The sequence below is a fragment of the Culex pipiens genome, chromosome 2 (assembly GCF_016801865.2).
Source record: "Culex pipiens pallens isolate TS chromosome 2, TS_CPP_V2, whole genome shotgun sequence".
NCBI classification, from domain to species: Eukaryota; Metazoa; Arthropoda; class Insecta; order Diptera; family Culicidae; genus Culex; species Culex pipiens.
Genome location: NC_068938.1, coordinates 29,601,635 through 29,621,562, shown reverse-complemented (window position 1 = coordinate 29,621,562; position 19,928 = coordinate 29,601,635). Strand labels below are relative to the sequence as shown.

The following is a 19,928-nucleotide window of genomic DNA, read 5'->3' as shown; positions in this document are numbered from 1 at the left end:
TTGTTATATCGCTAATTATGCTCAGTTAAATGTCCTAAGCTGGGATATGGACTACCTTTCATCAACTGAAGGAAAAAAGTTCTAAAAAGCCTTCGAATATTTTTTACGTTACGTTATTTATAACAAAAAGTTATAGAATATTAAAAAAATAAAAGAGTAAAAAAATCTATCAAGCACTTCCCTATCTAACCTAAACTTTACAAACTAGACATAAATCTTTTCTCCACATAGAGTGTGATGACGCAAATCCCACCCATTCCGGGTCGACATCTTTAAATCGTCCTAAAACAACAATAACTTGACAGTCTATCGGAACAAATTTGCATAGCAATAAATCTTGGCCGAATTCAATGTCGTCGTCCAAGTTCACAACACAATGTGCTGCCCCTTTTTACAGAGCAGGGCAACTTTTTCGAAAACGGTCTGAAATTTCGAATTCAAGCAGGTTGGTCGACCTATTTTGACCGAAAAAAGAACACTCTGCAAGCACGTCACAAAGGTGTCGTGTGCGCCCATAAAAGGCCAACGGCCGAATTTATCACCTGTTGGTTGTTAAACGTCCAAAAATTCGATTCCGGACTCAATGAAGAAGCTGTAAATTTCCTCCCTCATCCCCGGCAGTCGCGGGAGGAATCCCCCGTGGACCGTTTTGTACGATATTAATATATCATTTTGGACCTCCCGTTGCTCGAACATGGATCAGATCACGTTCGTCCGGGCGACCACAGTTGGGGCTTAATTTTCCACAGTCAATAAAATAAACTACCAACCAACACACAGGTTCCTCTCTTTCTTAACAGTGCTCACAAAGCTGAACAAACACCAAATGATTGTGCGGGTAGCCCCGTTATAACTCCCTGCCCTGGTGGGGTGACGAGAGGGGGGGTCCAAATTTGGCAGATCAAGTCACCGGCTTTGCTGACAATTGCCCAAAAAAGGATGGTCCTGGTGGTTTTTGACGGAGGAATTCACCACTCATTATCATCACATTTAGGGAGCATTGAGTTTATCATCTTTTTGGTTCCATCAGTTGTTTTCAGGTTTTCGGGCTCAAAAGAACGTAGGAGTCGGTAGGAACGCCAATCAGCTTGGAGCGGTTTTGAAACGGCTCAATAATTAACACTTTATTTGCTCACATTTCGATGAGGCGGATTTGATTAAACGTTGGAGGTTGGCCAAAATTCCAGAAGGCTATTTACGGTATGGTTCGATACTAAAATATGATATTCATTAAAATCAGCTCCAAAGCCTTCAAGTTTCATAAGCAGTGATATTCACAGACTTTCGCCTCAATTTCTCAAAGCTTTATATAGTTTAGAAGAGTCCTTCTTACAGCATCGTCACTCAAAAGGCACGCTGACGGGACAGATAGGGCGTTCACTTTTTCCGGGGTTTGAATTTCCTGGAAAATGGGAAGAATATTTGTTAAATCCCAGGAATGTTGCAGCAAATTAATTAATTTTGTTGTTTTGTTCCTGTTTTATACGAAATAAATCAAAAATATCATAATTCGCTATTCGAGAATTCTGTTCCGGGAAATCCCAGGATGGACGGACTGAAACAACGATTCCACGCCAAACCAGCACGATCTAAATCAAAAGTTCTCCGATTTGGCTCAAATTTGGCATGGGAGTTCCTTGTATGGCGATTGGGGTGGTCCTATCTAAAATAGGGTGGTTATAAAATGAGTTTTAAACGATTTTCAGAAAAAAACTAAGTGTTTAATTATGTAGTAAATCCAGCCCTCTGTCACTGCCGCCATGTTTATGAAACCAAAATATTCGATGACGAACATCAAGAAAACAAAGAAGAAAGCGAGGGTGTCAACTATCAGATTTCGAATAATGAACAAAGTAAATAGACGTTTCTCAAATTATGTTTTTGTTACACTTGCCGCATGTCCAGGACTCTTTTAAGAATGTTCCTTCCGCGTGGATTCCAAGAAATTCTCGAACCCCGGTCCAAGATTTTCCCGGTCCATTCGGCGTGGAAGGATCTTTACTTACTCCACGCAGCTTCCTGACGGGTTCATGCTCCGAAGCAAAGAAAACCGGTTCCGGTACCAGTCTTCGGAAGAGGTAAAATTACTTCTGCTTCTCCGGTTGCTCATCCCACCAGCCGATCCAAGAGCTCCTTCGATTCTGGCCTCATACACACACGATATACATCCGGAAACATACCCAAGATAAACAGGACCACTAGCGTAATCACTTAAACCGAATTTTGTAATATTTTTTACACAAAAATATTATTTTTGGTTAACTTTTTTCGCGTTCGCCATTTCCCTACTTTGATATAAGCAATTAGAAGACACCAATACTTCATTGTTGATGGTGGGCTTTTCACACATACTAATGCACATACTCTATCCAATACTTTATTTACGGTGGGCTCTTAACACATACTGATGCGTGGGCTCTTCGAGGTTTTGGTGACTGTCAAGCGTTCTAGACATTCACAGTGGTGCCAGAGGGCTGGCTAAATCAGAGCACTTTTGATCTAGATCCTGCTGGTTTGGCGTGGAATCGCTGTATTACACATTTCGGGTATAAAAATTAAATTCGTTAAATTTACAAAAAAAACTTTTCTTAATCCACCATTAAGTGGTTGCCCGCATAAACGAGAACCTTAAAAAAACTGTTTGTTAAATAGTTTTGTCACCATTTCAGAGATCGTAACCACAACTTGAAAAATGGTAGCAAAACCTTAAAAATACCATATCGGAAATGGTACCCTACCATTTATCATAAAGTTCAACCATCTGAATTGAGGGTGGTTAGCAACGGTAACCTTAAAAATCCCCGAACAACGTTTCGTCAAATTACCATTTGTGTAATGGTAAAAATAAAGTTAATTTTCGCGAAAAAGCGACCTTTTTCCATCGGTTTTTACTGTTTCAAAAATGGTTTTTAAATGGTATTTTAAAGTTTTTCTTAAAAATTTTAACCTTGCGTCTACTATTTAAGAAAGGGTTTGTAAATGGTTTTTTAGGGTTTTTCTTGCTATTTTTACCTAGCGCTACTATTTTGGAAATAGTTTTCATATGGTTGTTTAAGGTTTATCCTAAATTTTTTTCCAGTTTCACTATTTGAGAAATAGTTTTCAAATTGTAAATTAAAGTTTATCATGCAAATTTACTACTTTTTGAGAAATAGTTTTGAAATGGTTTTTAAAAGTTTTTCTTACATTTTTACCTACCTATTTTTTACAGAATTGTTCACTTTTTGACGGATGGTTCACAACAATAATATTTGAACTTAAGCGGCGATGTCGATTCTGTTTAGTTGATCATACTGCCAAAATCGTCCAAACCTGAAAAAGTAAGAAGAAAAAATCACAAAGTATCAAGTTGAATATAAAATTCAAATATAATATGTACTTATCTGATTATTCAGATTGATTGATGCCAATCGTTTGTTCGCTTGGTCGCATCCTCGGCGGAACAATATTGTCGGCCGGCTGCCGGCAAAATCTCTTTTGATCACCGATCGAGTTCTCCAGCACCAGCTGTTCCGTTTTTATCAAGTTCTCTCCACGGCGCTGAAATGATCAACAAGAAAAATATAAACAAAGTATTTGGTAAATCAAATGATTTGTTTGAAAATTATACCTGCGCACAAAACGTAAACAACAACCAGCCGCACAAACGTTTCACATCAGACTGTTTTTGCCTGCGCAGTGCGCAGTGCGCTTGCCTGCGAAAGAGCAGGTAACGGAGCGTAGCGAGAGAAGAGAAAAGAGAGAGCGCGCAAGGCAAATTTAATTTTGCGTTGAATCCAAAATGTTGTTAACTACTAAATTGATTTAGAAGTACAAATATTGCCTAAAGAATTGAAATTAATAAACAATAATTTAAGACATGAGATTCTGCAATCTGCATTCAAAGGAAGGCGAGCCCTTGCGTTTGTGAAAATTGCGCTTCCTTTGATGGTTGGCGTAAATTATGCGAAACCAAGAATAACGGAGGTTCTGAAACTCAATTTCGTAGGGGTAAACACCATATTTGTATAAAATATCACACTACACCTCCACATCATCGATTCCGTTGATGCTAGAGAACCGAACCGTAATTCCGCTGGTCAATCTAACCGATCTGACACTGTGCAATCAGCAGCTCGAAGCCTTTGCGAAGATCGTCTTTCGATGGCAGAGAGCGGTCCAAACGAATTTACTAACTTCCGCTCATCACACTCGGAAAATTCCGTCATCTGGGGCGAATCGGGACTACAGTCTGAATAGGGACAGCAGTGTTTAAAGCATTTGATGGGTTTAAACTTGGAAATGAATGTACACATTTTGCTGGTCTGAATCTGTTCTAACCTAAACCAACCAGGAAAATAAAAATATTGTGCTACTACATGGTTAAAACTGCTGTTCCAATTCGCCCCAGTTGACGGTTCGTAGCTGGGTAAGCTGAGAGTCGAAATTCCGACCAATCAGTCTAAAAACACTGTTTTGTTCAAGCCATTATGTTTAGGAAATCATTAAACATTGTGGAGTAAATCTGTCGTTGAACATTGAAAAATTTCCAACGCTCACGCCATTTTGGTTCGGCCCCAATGTCTCCAAAGTTTCCTGAGGATCCGCCATCCTCATTTCGTGCAAGCTCCACGGCAGCATAAAAGCCCAGCGCTGCCATAGTGATACAATCACTTGCGAAAACACCGCTGTAATTCAAACACCGCGAGTCCACGGCGAAACAGCTGAAGCACTTACTGCCGGATCCTGCGACTTAATCTCACCGGCTTCTTTTCATCCACCTCGTTCGCTTCACTACGGCGACAGGAAGTCCTACTGGAACATTCAAATCGTCATCATCCTTACTTTTGTAGTCTTCCTTTTAGATGATCTCGTACAGATCGAGGCAGAAAAAGTCCTCATGTCGGTGATCTGCAGCAGAACACGACGCGAAACGTCCAGATTGAACATCAGTCCACCTTGGGACTCGTCAACGGCGCTCCCCCAGTCAGATTTCCAGCCGGTTCTGCTGAATGAGCTTCGGCGCGGACGGATCAAAGTTCTTCCGCCCCATCTCGATAATCTTCAACACCTTCATAATCCGCTGGAAGACAATGTTGTAGAACTGGATGTGTTCAGACTTCTGCTAGTTCCATTTGTACATGAACCGGATAGTGACCGTGTGTACGTCATTGGCGCGGTCAACTCGTCCGACGCTCGCTGCGCACCGCCTTAATCCTTCTTGTTGACCTTGTCCATCTCCTGCTCCTTCAAGTCCATTATGTTCAACCGAAGCGAGGAAATCTTCATCTGCAGACTCTTGTCCGGGTTCTTTTCCAAGTACGCATCCACCAACGATCGCGACGTGTTGGAAACGTCCGCCCGCGAGGGTTCCAAAATTCCGTTGATCAAATCCACACAGAATCGGAACCGCTCCTCGACGTCACCCACCAACCGCTCAAAGATGACCATAATCGTCTTCACGTTGCCCTCGCCAAGATCGCCGCAAGCCAACATTTCCGCCAGCACCTTCTTCAAGTTCTCCCGGCCGACCTCGTCACCCAGATCGTACGACGCAGCAATCTCCAGCAGCACCTGCATCATCGACTGGAAGTACATATTCTGCAGCTTGTCTGTCATCATCGACGGATCGTACGACAGCTGCCGGATGTAGTTGCACAGCGTCGGCGTTTTGTCCTCCTCGCGCAGCCCGAGCATCGAGGTGGCGTCGTTGATGCCGTATTTACTGCGAGAAAATTTCTTACTTAAACAAAACCTACTTTTTACAAATGTTTTGAGAAACTCACGTAAAGGTCTCCCCCAGCGCAAGCTTGGCCGTCTTCGCGAACCGTCCCATCTCATTCTCGTCCGCGTCGATTTTGAGCGTCTTCACGAACGCCACATAATTCTTCTGGTACGACTCGAACCCCTGCGGAATGAGCACGTTCTTGACGACCCACTGCTACTTATCCGAGTGGTCGTTCAGACCCTGCTCATGGAAGGTCAACCGCTTGGTCACTTTGTACTGCTTGACCGGGTTTCCCATTCTTGTCCCAGTTGGTTTTCATCTTCTGGAAGGCGAAGAACATGTACAGTGCTAAAACGAGATATCAACCATAAGTCAACGTAAATTGTAATTGATTGTTGATTGATTGAATTTATGCAAAGTTGGGCGCATAACTCACTGCTAGCCTCCCACTCAGACTTGGACAGCGTGCCAACTTTTTGGAACCGACTGCCACTCGCTCCTTTCTGATCCAGATGGCCCTGGGCGTGGCTGTACTCGCCCACATTCTGTTGCCGCTCGCGCTCATCCTGCGACTGACCGGGGAACGTTTCTAGTGCTTGAATCTTTTCGATGAGGCCGCGGCTCGATTGGACCGATTCCGAGTAGAACTCGTCGAATCGCTGTTTCTCCACCAGACGCAACGAGAAACTTCGGATAGTCGACGACGCCGTCCAGCTGGAATTTGTACTTGGCACCGAAGAGGGGCGGTTGCTCGGTGTCGCAGAGAAACGTGATCTTGTACACGTCGTGGCCGAAGGTGTCGCTTCCGGCGGCCCGTTGCCGCTTCATGATCTCGTTCGCGTCCGGAATGATTCCTTGCGCAGACATTCGGCTGCGTTCTTGAGCATAAATTCGGCCTGCCGGAACTGTTTTCCTCCCAAAAAACGATGAAAATCCTGCGACGATGACGGTCCAAAAGCAACTGCCTGCGACCTGCGAACTGCGATTGATGTTTTGATGCTTTGACGTTTCATGTCCGAACCGGTTCGTACACCCTTACCAAAAATCATGATTTTTTGAGTTCCAAATCCCACTTTTCATACGATTTTTTGAGTTCAGGTACTACAACCATAAAAATGGTTATATGGGTTGAACTGAAAAATTCGTATGAAAAGTGGGATTTGGAACTCAAAAAATCATGATTTTTGGTAAGGGTGTACCGCAAAAACTACCCAGCGAGTTTGAAAATTTACTTGAAATGTGCTCATATCAGTTTTGAAGTGTACGTCAAACTCCCAACACAAGCAGCAGAATCCAGCTCCAAACAGTAAACATTACCAACTGCCGCCAAGAACTCGCAGGATTTCTTTCGATTTTGCTTCGTTTTGTAAAAAAATAGTGTTGCAAAAATCGTTTAAAAAGTTTCAAAATTGTTCAATAGTTGGCAAACGACTAGGGGCAGTTGAAATATCTATAAATTTCATAGTTTTCAATCGCATTTCACCGTACAGCCCATCCGTCGGATTTTGAGGTTAGAAACACAAAGACGTCGAAATGGATTTCAGCGCTCTTCTCCAGCAAGCGCAAAAGCTATCCCACGATACTCAGGTCTCCGATGACTTGCCGCGGGTCGAGCGCACGCTGACGCAGGTGCTTCAAGCGACCCAGGAGCTGCACTCGCGCGTCTCCCAGACCGGCGCGTAGGACATGCAGGCGTAAGTTTCGGTCTCAATTTGAGGTGTTTGAGATTTAAAGAGTATTTTTCTTCCAGGCACATTCTGCTCGGCCACAAGGGCCGAAGATCTCGCAGAAGCTGGAGACGCTGAGCTCGCGCTAGACGTTTGAATCGTTGGATCCGATTTCGACGACGGACATTCAGAGCTTCCAGCGCAACGAGAAGGAGAATGCGATTCTGTACTGGTCTGAAACTAGGGTGAAATTTCCCAGTCACAAAAAATGAATTTGCGCCACCTAGCGGCCAATCCGGGAACTAAAAATGGTTTTTGTCCTCGCTTCCATTTGGTGGGGGTAATTTGGAAACTAGGGCCACTGTTGTGCGCGCCATCTATATTCGTCTAGCAAAACTTTTGGGAGCAGTTTGCTTATGTTTTTGCACTGGGCCAACATTCTAATAGGCCCCCAAAACCAAAGCTTAAAACTCGATTCGCCACCTACATTCGAGTAGGAGAACTTTGGTGCAAGGTTACGTTTACGTTATTGCGCCATAAGTGCAAAGGGGAGTGAAAACTATTTTAAGGTTTTTTAAAGAAAATTGATCTTTTGGAATAAAATAAAGTTAACAGGAGGTAAGAAATAAAAAGTTCTATCGACTGCCTTTTTGATTTTTTTGCTAAGTTGCCTTTTTCATTGAAAATTCTGAGATCCGGATTGAAAACGCGAGAATGAGGTTAGATTGCTAATTTTGAAAATTATTCCAAATATCATTTTTCAAGCAGAGCTTAGCTTTTATGGTAGAAGTGACTTTAAAAAATATTTGTCCACTTGGATAATCTACATTTTCAATTGATTAGTTAGGTTTTGGTTGATTAAAACATTCCCTTATTTTGACTCAGATAATGAACAGGTAGAATCGACCATCTCAAAAATATTTTCGTTTATATCAATTAAGCTATTTATTTCTTACCTGAAAATGGTATAATTTGCTATTAATGTCGATTTTATGATGAAATAAAACAATTTCAAATTTCAAACCAATTTACTCGCTGTAGGTTATAATGAAAACATCACCCCGAGTTTCAGCGCCCTCTAGTGGGACGTTATTTTGACGTTTGATTGCCTATCGCGCCGTGTTTTCATGGAACTTGCCTACCTGTCATTCACAGGAATTCACCACAATCGTTTTGAGTGTTTTTGTTTTAATTAATCAAAATTGTTTTAATTGTTTTAATTAATCAAAAAGTCCAAACCGGGCGACATTTCCGACCGAGTACAACACCAGGGAAAAGGTGATTGAGATGGCAAAAGAAAGCTGATCGAAGCCGTCGTACGATGACGCACAACCCTAAGAATCTGGAAATGGACCTCCCGGAAACAGATGCTGGCGTTCATTGGTGATGGTGCCACAGCCACTTGTCCCGGCGTTCGTCTTTATCAACGAGTTGGCCGATATCGGTAAGAGCTAGGATAGTGTTTGTTAAGACAAGTTTTAAGCAACGTTGGATCATTTCAGGTATCAAAGTTTCGACTCGGAAAAGATCGGCGATTGCGTTGTGTGGCGAATCATGATGAGCTGCTCAACCAACAGGATGTGTTCAGCTCGATCTTCACAGTCATCGTCAACATCAACCGCGTGGAAATTCTCGATCCGACTTTGCACGGATTCGGCTGTCTGGATCGAAATATCAAGTTTCCGCACCAGAACGAGGAGGCGAACGGCCAAATCATGCAGATTCAATCGAGCTTTTAGGAAACTGCCTCGGTCAAACACGGCTTAAACGGAGTTTAGTTAAAGGCCGGTATGATTGGATTTCGATGGTCGGCCGTAACCGATGAGGAATTTATAGTCTTGCAATATTTTTGAATAAAAAAATTTTTCTAAAATAGTGTTTATTTATTTCAATACTTGCTAAAGAGAAAAAAATCAACAAAGCGACATAAAAATCTCTCAAGTACCAATGTAAAACAAGTCATTTTTGTGGAATTTCATTGAATTTTGCCTCATAAAGTGGATTCTCGATTTTGGAAATACTTTTGATTGTTTTTAATAATTGATTGATTGTTAAAATAGTTGTTCGAGACATTTTTTTCATAAATCGCAAAGCGGTTTTGATTGTTTGCTTCCCGCGGAGCTAGCCAAACGATTTTTGTGACTGGCAATTCACCAACATGAGGTGAGTGTTGTTTTCTGGATGGAATATTATTTGATTTTGCCTCGCAAAGAGGATTCACGATTTTGGAATCATTTTTATTCAATATAAATTATTAATCAATTGTCAAAATAGTTGTTCGAGACATTTTTTTTCATAAATCGCAAAGCGGTTTTGATTTTTCGCTTCCCGCGGAGCTAGCCAAACGATTTTTGTGACTGGCAATTCACCAACATGAGGTGAGTGTTTTTTCCTGGATGCAATATTATTTGATTTTGCTTCGCAAAGAGGATTCACGATTTTGGAATTATTTTTATTCAATGTAAATAATTGATCAATTGTTAAAATAGTTGTTCGAGACATTTTTTTCATAAATCGCAAAGCGGTTTTGATTTTTCGCTTCCCGCGGAGCTAGCCAAACGATTTTTGTGACTGGCAATTCACCAACATAAGGTGAGTGTTTTTTCCTGGATGGAATATTATTTGATTTTGCCTCGCAAAGAGTATTCACGATTTTGGAATTATTTTTATTCAATATAAATAATTGATCAATTCTCGACTTTTTTTTGATTAGGTCCTATAAACATATGAAAGACAATAGCTTATAGGACCTTTTCAAAAAAAACTCTGGAATTGTTAAAATAGTTGTTCGAGACATTTTTTCATAAATCGCAAAGCGGTTTTGATTGTTTGCTTCCCGCGGAGCTAGCCAAACGATTTTTGTGACTGGCAATTCACCAACATGAGGTGAGTGTTTTTTCCTGGATGCAATATTATTTGATTTTGCCTCGCAAAGAGTATTCACGATTTTGGAATTATTTTTATTCAATGTAAATAATTGATCAATTGTTAAAATAGTTGTTCGAGACATTTTTTTCATAAATCGCAAAGCGGTTTTGATTTTTCGCTTCCCGCGGAGCTAGCCAAACGATTTTTGTGACTGGCAATTCACCAACATGAGGTGAGTGTTTTTTCCTGGATGCAATATTATTTGATTTTGCCTCGCAAAGAGTATTCACGAATTTGGAATCATTTTTATTCAATATAAATAATTGATCAATTGTTAAAATAGATGTTCGAGACATTTTTTTCATAAATCGCAAAGCGGTTTTGATTTTTCGCTTCCCGCGGAGCTAGCCAAACGATTTTTGTGACTGGCAATTCACCAACATGAGGTGAGTGTTGTTTTCTGGATGGAATATTATTTGATTTTGCCTCGCAAAGAGTATTCACGATTTTGGAATTATTTTTATTCAATGTAAATAATTGATCAATTGTTAAAATAGTTGTTCGAGACATTTTTTTCATAAATCGCAAAGCGGTTTTGATTTTTCGCTTCCCGCGGAGCTAGCCAAACGATTTTTGTGACTGGCAATTCACCAACATGAGGTGAGTGTTTTTTCCTGGATGCAATATTATTTGATTTTGCTTCGCAAAGAGGATTCACGATTTTGGAATTATTTTTATTCAATGTAAATAATTGATCAATTGTTAAAATAGTTGTTCGAGACATTTTTTTCATAAATCGCAAAGCGGTTTTGATTTTTCGCTTCCCGCGGAGCTAGCCAAACGATTTTTGTGACTGGCAATTCACCAACATGAGGTGAGTGTTTTTTCCTGGATGCAATATTATTTGATTTTGCTTCGCAAAGAGGATTCACGATTTTGGAATTATTTTTATTCAATGTAAATAATTGATCAATTGTTAAAATAGTTGTTCGAGACATTTTTTTCATAAATCGCAAAGCGGTTTTGATTTTTCGCTTCCCGCGGAGCTAGCCAAACGATTTTTGTGACTGGCAATTCACCAACATGAGGTGAGTGTTTTTTCCTGGATGCAATATTATTTGATTTTGCCTCGCAAAGAGTATTCACGAATTTGGAATCATTTTTATTCAATATAAATAATTGATCAATTGTTAAAATAGATGTTCGAGACATTTTTTTCATAAATCGCAAAGCGGTTTTGATTTTTCGCTTCCCGCGGAGCTAGCCAAACGATTTTTGTGACTGGCAATTCACCAACATGAGGTGAGTGTTTTTTCCTGGATGCAATATTATTTGATTTTGCCTCGCAAAGAGTATTCACGAATTTGGAATCATTTTTATTCAATATAAATAATTGATCAATTGTTAAAATAGATGTTCGAGACATTTTTTTCATAAATCGCAAAGCGGTTTTGATTTTTCGCTTCCCGCGGAGCTAGCCAAACGATTTTTGTGACTGGCAATTCACCAACATGAGGTGAGTGTTTTTTCCTGGATGCAATATTATTTGATTTTGCTTCGCAAAGAGGATTCACGATTTTGGAATTATTTTTATTCAATGTAAATAATTGATCAATTGTTAAAATAGTTGTTCGAGACATTTTTTTCATAAATCGCAAAGCGGTTTTGATTTTTCGCTTCCCGCGGAGCTAGCCAAACGATTTTTGTGACTGGCAATTCACCAACATGAGGTGAGTGTTTTTTCCTGGATGCAATATTATTTGATTTTGCCTCGCAAAGAGTATTCACGAATTTGGAATCATTTTTATTCAATATAAATAATTGATCAATTGTTAAAATAGATGTTCGAGACATTTTTTTCATAAATCGCAAAGCGGTTTTGATTTTTCGCTTCCCGCGGAGCTAGCCAAACGATTTTTGTGACTGGCAATTCACCAACATGAGGTGAGTGTTTTTTCCTGGATGCAATATTATTTGATTTTGCTTCGCAAAGAGGATTCACGATTTTGGAATTATTTTTATTCAATGTAAATAATTGATCAATTGTTAAAATAGTTGTTCGAGACATTTTTTTCATAAATCGCAAAGCGGTTTTGATTTTTCGCTTCCCGCGGAGCTAGCCAAACGATTTTTGTGACTGGCAATTCACCAACATGAGGTGAGTGTTTTTTCCTGGATGGAATATTATTTGATTTTGCCTCGCAAAGAGGATTCACGATTTTGGAATTATTTTTATTCAATGTAAATAATTGATCAATTGTTAAAATAGTTGTTCGAGACATTTTTTTCATAAATCGCAAAGCGGTTTTGATTTTTCGCTTCCCGCGGAGCTAGCCAAACGATTTTTGTGACTGGCAATTCACCAACATGAGGTGAGTGTTTTTTCCTGGATGCAATATTATTTGATTTTGCTTCGCAAAGAGGATTCACGATTTTGGAATTATTTTTATTCAATGTAAATAATTGATCAATTGTTAAAATAGTTGTTCGAGACATTTTTTTCATAAATCGCAAAGCGGTTTTGATTTTTCGCTTCCCGCGGAGCTAGCCAAACGATTTTTGTGACTGGCAATTCACCAACATGAGGTGAGTGTTTTTTCCTGGATGCAATATTATTTGATTTTGCCTCGCAAAGAGTATTCACGAATTTGGAATCATTTTTATTCAATATAAATAATTGATCAATTGTTAAAATAGATGTTCGAGACATTTTTTTCATAAATCGCAAAGCGGTTTTGATTTTTCGCTTCCCGCGGAGCTAGCCAAACGATTTTTGTGACTGGCAATTCACCAACATGAGGTGAGTGTTTTTTCCTGGATGCAATATTATTTGATTTTGCTTCGCAAAGAGGATTCACGATTTTGGAATTATTTTTATTCAATGTAAATAATTGATCAATTGTTAAAATAGTTGTTCGAGACATTTTTTTCATAAATCGCAAAGCGGTTTTGATTTTTCGCTTCCCGCGGAGCTAGCCAAACGATTTTTGTGACTGGCAATTCACCAACATGAGGTGAGTGTTTTTTCCTGGATGCAATATTATTTGATTTTGCCTCGCAAAGAGTATTCACGAATTTGGAATCATTTTTATTCAATATAAATAATTGATCAATTGTTAAAATAGATGTTCGAGACATTTTTTTCATAAATCGCAAAGCGGTTTTGATTTTTCGCTTCCCGCGGAGCTAGCCAAACGATTTTTGTGACTGGCAATTCACCAACATGAGGTGAGTGTTTTTTCCTGGATGCAATATTATTTGATTTTGCTTCGCAAAGAGGATTCACGATTTTGGAATTATTTTTATTCAATGTAAATAATTGATCAATTGTTAAAATAGTTGTTCGAGACATTTTTTTCATAAATCGCAAAGCGGTTTTGATTTTTCGCTTCCCGCGGAGCTAGCCAAACGATTTTTGTGACTGGCAATTCACCAACATGAGGTGAGTGTTTTTTCCTGGATGCAATATTATTTGATTTTGCTTCGCAAAGAGGATTCACGATTTTGGAATTATTTTTATTCAATGTAAATAATTGATCAATTGTTAAAATAGTTGTTCGAGACATTTTTTTCATAAATCGCAAAGCGGTTTTGATTTTTCGCTTCCCGCGGAGCTAGCCAAACGATTTTTGTGACTGGCATAAAAAATGCTCATAATTTAGTCGATCATACGCTAAATTTGACCATACTTGTTTACATTTCACCCTATTTTATTGTTTGTGCTGAACCAAATTAAATGAGGACATTAAATACAATTAAATACAATTTTATAACAATGTGTGACCTAACCACATGTACCTTTTTTAATAAATTATTTCTATAAGCGTCTTAAATCTAGTTCTCTTTTTTCCAGTCTGTGACTAATTTCTGTCTCATTGTTTCCACTGCCACTCACCGATGAATATATAAGGCTTAATCGTAATTTGTTACCGCTGATATCCCTAGTTGTCCTCTTTCTTGTTTAAAGAACGGCACTGTGGAATGCGTGTTGTCGCCGGCAGTTATCTCACACTATTTCGATTTTTGACAGAAATATAAGACACGATAACAAAACAACAGAGAAGCCGAGGAAAGAAGGAAAATAAAAGGCATAAGATTTACCAGACGACAACAGATGGCGTGCGCATCAAGTATCCCAGAGGTGCCCAACCTGTTGACCTGGCGGGCCAAATGTTTTTTTTTTATTAATAACTATTGCAAATTATGAAGTTTAGTAAAGTACTTCAGAAGCTATGCGAAAAAAACAATGTTAAGAATGCTGGAAGATCGTAAAAAGGGGGGTTTTGTAGGAAACCCCGTCATGTTATACATTTTTAGAAAGGTATTTAAAAGACCTTTCCAACGAGCCCAACAGAAGATCTGATAACTCTATAAAAAGTTTTTAGCACTTAAGTGTTATTTATACACTTTTTTAGGCTATTTTGATGAAAACGTTGTCCGGATCTATCGTGCAACCCATCGTTGGATAGGTAATCAAAAGACCTTTCCAATGAGCCCAAAAGGTTTAAGATTTTTCGCTAACGAAGTGAAACAGTTTGATGAAACAAATGAAAAAACATGTTTAGATATGCGTATATCGTTCTTATATTTTAATAGTTGACCCACCAAACGATAAAGGAATCGAGAAATTAAAAGTGAGAGTGTGTGCGTGCAACATGGAGTTAAACTTTTCGAAGTGCCATGGGAACCTTCACAGCAACTGCACAGAAAGTTTAACTCCATGTTGCACATACTCTCACTTTTAATTTCTCGATACTTAAATTATCATCTAAAAACATGTTTATTGCAGTACTAATATATGTACTTTAGTAATCATTTCCAAAATCGAAAATCTTTTTTGCTAGGCAAAATCTAATAATATTCCATCCATAAAACAACAGTCACCGCTTTTGGTAATTGCCAGTCACACGATTAATGGAAAAAATGTCTCGAATAACTATTTTAACAATTGACCAATTATATACATTAAATAAAATTACTTCTTAAATCTAGAATTCTCTTTGCGAGGCAAAATCAAATAATATTCCATCCAGGAAAAAACACTCACCTCATGTTGGTGAATTGCCAGTCACAAAAATCGTTTGGCTAGCTCCGCGGGAAGCGAAAAATCAAAACCGCTTTGCGATTTATGAAAAAAATGTCTCGAACAACTATTTTAACAATTGATCAATTATTTACATTGAATAAAAATAATTCCAAAATCGTGAATACTCTTTGCGAGGCAAAATCAAATAATATTGCATCCAGGAAAAAACACTCACCTCATGTTGGTGAATTGCCAGTCACAAAAATCGTTTGGCTAGCTCCGCGGGAAGCGAAAAATCAAAACCGCTTTGCGATTTATGAAAAAAATGTCTCGAACATCTATTTTAACAATTGATCAATTATTTATATTGAATAAAAATAATTCCAAAATCGTGAATACTCTTTGCGAGGCAAAATCAAATAATATTCCATCCAGAAAACAACACTCACCTCATGTTGGTGAATTGCCAGTCACAAAAATCGTTTGGCTAGCTCCGCGGGAAGCGAAAAATCAAAACCGCTTTGCGATTTATGAAAAAAATGTCTCGAACAACTATTTTAACAATTGATCAATTATTTACATTGAATAAAAATAATTCCAAAATCGTGAATCCTCTTTGCGAGGCAAAATCAAATAATATTCCATCCAGAAAACAACACTCACCTCATGTTGGTGAATTGCCAGTCACAAAAATCGTTTGGCTAGCTCCGCGGGAAGCGAAAAATCAAAACCGCTTTGCGATTTATGAAAAAATGTCTCGAACAACTATTTTAACAATTGATCAATTATTTACATTGAATAAAAATAATTCCAAAATCGTGAATCCTCTTTGCGAAGCAAAATCAAATAATATTGCATCCAGGAAAAAACACTCACCTCATGTTGGTGAATTGCCAGTCACAAAAATCGTTTGGCTAGCTCCGCGGGAAGCGAAAAATCAAAACCGCTTTGCGATTTATGAAAAAAATGTCTCGAACAACTATTTTAACAATTGATCAATTATTTACATTGAATAAAAATAATTCCAAAATCGTGAATCCTCTTTGCGAGGCAAAATCAAATAATATTGCATCCAGGAAAAAACACTCACCTCATGTTGGTGAATTGCCAGTCACAAAAATCGTTTGGCTAGCTCCGCGGGAAGCGAAAAATCAAAACCGCTTTGAGATTTATGAAAAAAATGTCTCGAACAACTATTTTAACAATTGATCAATTATTTACATTGAATAAAAATAATTCCAAAATCGTGAATCCTCTTTGCGAAGCAAAATCAAATAATATTGCATCCAGGAAAAAACACTCACCTCATGTTGGTGAATTGCCAGTCACAAAAATCGTTTGGCTAGCTCCGCGGGAAGCGAAAAATCAAAACCGCTTTGCGATTTATGAAAAAAATGTCTCGAACAACTATTTTGACAATTGATTAATAATTTATATTGAATAAAAATGATTCCAAAATCGTGAATCCTCTTTGCGAGGCAAAATCAAATAATATTGCATCCAGGAAAAAACACTCACCTCATGTTGGTGAATTGCCAGTCACAAAAATCGTTTGGCTAGCTCCGCGGGAAGCGAAAAATCAAAACCGCTTTGCGATTTATGAAAAAAATGTCTCGAACAACTATTTTAACAATTGATCAATTATTTACATTGAATAAAAATAATTCCAAAATCGTGAATCCTCTTTGCGAGGCAAAATCAAATAATATTCCATCCAGAAAACAACACTCACCTCATGTTGGTGAATTGCCAGTCACAAAAATCGTTTGGCTAGCTCCGCGGGAAGCGAAAAATCAAAACCGCTTTGCGATTTATGAAAAAAATGTCTCGAACAACTATTTTAACAATTGATCAATTATTTACATTGAATAAAAATAATTCCAAAATCGTGAATCCTCTTTGCGAAGCAAAATCAAATAATATTGCATCAAGGAAAAAACACTCACCTCATGTTGGTGAATTGCCAGTCACAAAAATCGTTTGGCTAGCTCCGCGGGAAGCGAAAAATCAAAACCGCTTTGCGATTTATGAAAAAAATGTCTCGAACAACTATTTTAACAATTGATCAATTATTTACATTGAATTAAAATAATTCCAAAATCGTGAATCCTCTTTGCGAGGCAAAATCAAATAATATTCCATCCAGGAAAAAACACTCACCTCATGTTGGTGAATTGCCAGTCACAAAAATCGTTTGGCTAGCTCCGCGGGAAGCGAAAAATCAAAACCGCTTTGCGATTTATGAAAAAAATGTCTCGAACAACTTTTTTAACAATTGATCAATTATTTACATTGAATAAAAATAATTCCAAAATCGTGAATACTCTTTGCGAGGCAAAATCAAATAATATTGCATCCAGGAAAAAACACTCACCTCATGTTGGTGAATTGCCAGTCACAAAAATCGTTTGGCTAGCTCCGCGGGAAGCGAAAAATCAAAACCGCTTTGCGATTTATGAAAAAAATGTCTCGAACAACTATTTTAACAATTGATCAATTATTTACATTGAATAAAAATAATTCCAAAATCGTGAATCCTCTTTGCGAAGCAAAATCAAATAATATTGCATCCAGGAAAAAACACTCACCTCATGTTGGTGAATTGCCAGTCACAAAAATCGTTTGGCTAGCTCCGCGGGAAGCGAAAAATCAAAACCGCTTTGCGATTTATGAAAAAAATGTCTCGAACAACTATTTTAACAATTGATCAATTATTTACATTGAATTAAAATAATTCCAAAATCGTGAATCCTCTTTGCGAGGCAAAATCAAATAATATTCCATCCAGGAAAAAACACTCACCTCATGTTGGTGAATTGCCAGTCACAAAAATCGTTTGGCTAGCTCCGCGGGAAGCGAAAAATCAAAACCGCTTTGCGATTTATGAAAAAAATGTCTCGAACAACTTTTTTAACAATTGATCAATTATTTACATTGAATAAAATAATTCCAAAATCGTGAATACTCTTTGCGAGGCAAAATCAAATAATATTCCATCCAGAAAACAACACTCACCTTATGTTGGTGAATTGCCAGTCACAAAAATCGTTTGGCTAGCTCCGCGGGAAGCGAAAAATCAAAACCGCTTTGCGATTTATGAAAAAAATGTCTCGAACAACTATTTTAACAATTGATCAATTATTTACATTGAATAAAAATAATTCCAAAATCGTGAATCCTCTTTGCGAAGCAAAATCAAATAATATTGCATCCAGGAAAAAACACTCACCTCATGTTGGTGAATTGCCAGTCACAAAAATCGTTTGGCTAGCTCCGCGGGAAGCAAACAATCAAAACCGCTTTGCGATTTATGAAAAAAAATGTCTCGAACAACTATTTTAACAATCAATCAATTATTAAAAACAATCAAAAGTATTTCCAAAATCGAGAATCCACTTTATGAGGCAAAATTCAATGAAATTCCACAAAAATGACTTGTTTTACATTGGTACTTGAGAGATTTTTATGTCGCTTTGTTGATTTTTTTCTCTTTAGCAAGTATTGAAATAAATAAACACTATTTTAGAAAAATTTTTTTATTCAAAAATATTGCAAGACTATAAATTCCTCATCGGTTACGGCCGACCATCGAAATCCAATCATACCGGCCTTTAACTAAACTCCGTTTAAGCCGTGTTTGACCGAGGCAGTTTCCTAAAAGCTCGATTGAATCTGCATGATTTGGCCGTTCGCCTCCTCGTTCTGGTGCGGAAACTTGATATTTCGATCCAGACAGCCGAATCATTTTTTTCATAAATCGCAAAGCGGTTTTGATTTTTCGCTTCCCGCGGAGCTAGCCAAACGATTTTTGTGACTGGCAATTCACCAACATGAGGTGAGTGTTTTTTCCTGGATGCAATATTATTTGATTTTGCTTCGCAAAGAGGATTCACGATTTTGGAATTATTTTTATTCAATGTAAATAATTGATCAATTGTTAAAATAGTTGTTCGAGACATTTTTTTCATAAATCGCAAAGCGGTTTTGATTTTTCGCTTCCCGCGGAGCTAGCCAAACGATTTTTGTGACTGGCAATTCACCAACATGAGGTGAGTGTTGTTTTCTGGATGGAATTATTATTTGATTTTGCCTCGCAAAGAGGATTCACGATTTTGGAATTATTTTTATTCAATGTAAATAATTGATCAATTGTTAAAATAGTTGTTCGAGACATTTTTTTCATAAATCGCAAAGCGGTTTTGATTTTTCGCTTCCCGCGGAGCTAGCCAAACGATTTTTGTGACTGGCAATTCACCAACATGAGGTGAGTGTTTTTTCCTGGATGCAATATTATTTGATTTTGCTTCGCAAAGAGGATTCACGATTTTGGAATTATTTTTATTCAATGTAAATAATTGATCAATTGTTAAAATAGTTGTTCGAGACATTTTTTTCATAAATCGCAAAGCGGTTTTGATTTTTCGCTTCCCGCGGAGCTAGCCAAACGATTTTTGTGACTGGCAATTCACCAACATGAGGTGAGTGTTTTTTCCTGGATGCAATATTATTTGATTTTGCCTCGCAAAGAGTATTCACGAATTTGGAATCATTTTTATTCAATATAAATAATTGATCAATTGTTAAAATAGATGTTCGAGACATTTTTTTCATAAATCGCAAAGCGGTTTTGATTTTTCGCTTCCCGCGGAGCTAGCCAAAC

General features: G+C 38.1%; 1 pseudogene; it reads right to left on the bottom strand.

The window, feature by feature from the left end:
- Positions 1-4,966: 4,966 nt before the first annotated feature.
- On the bottom strand, positions 4,967-6,659 carry LOC120421997 (uncharacterized; annotated as a pseudogene).
- Between the last annotated feature and the right edge of the window lie 13,269 nt (positions 6,660-19,928).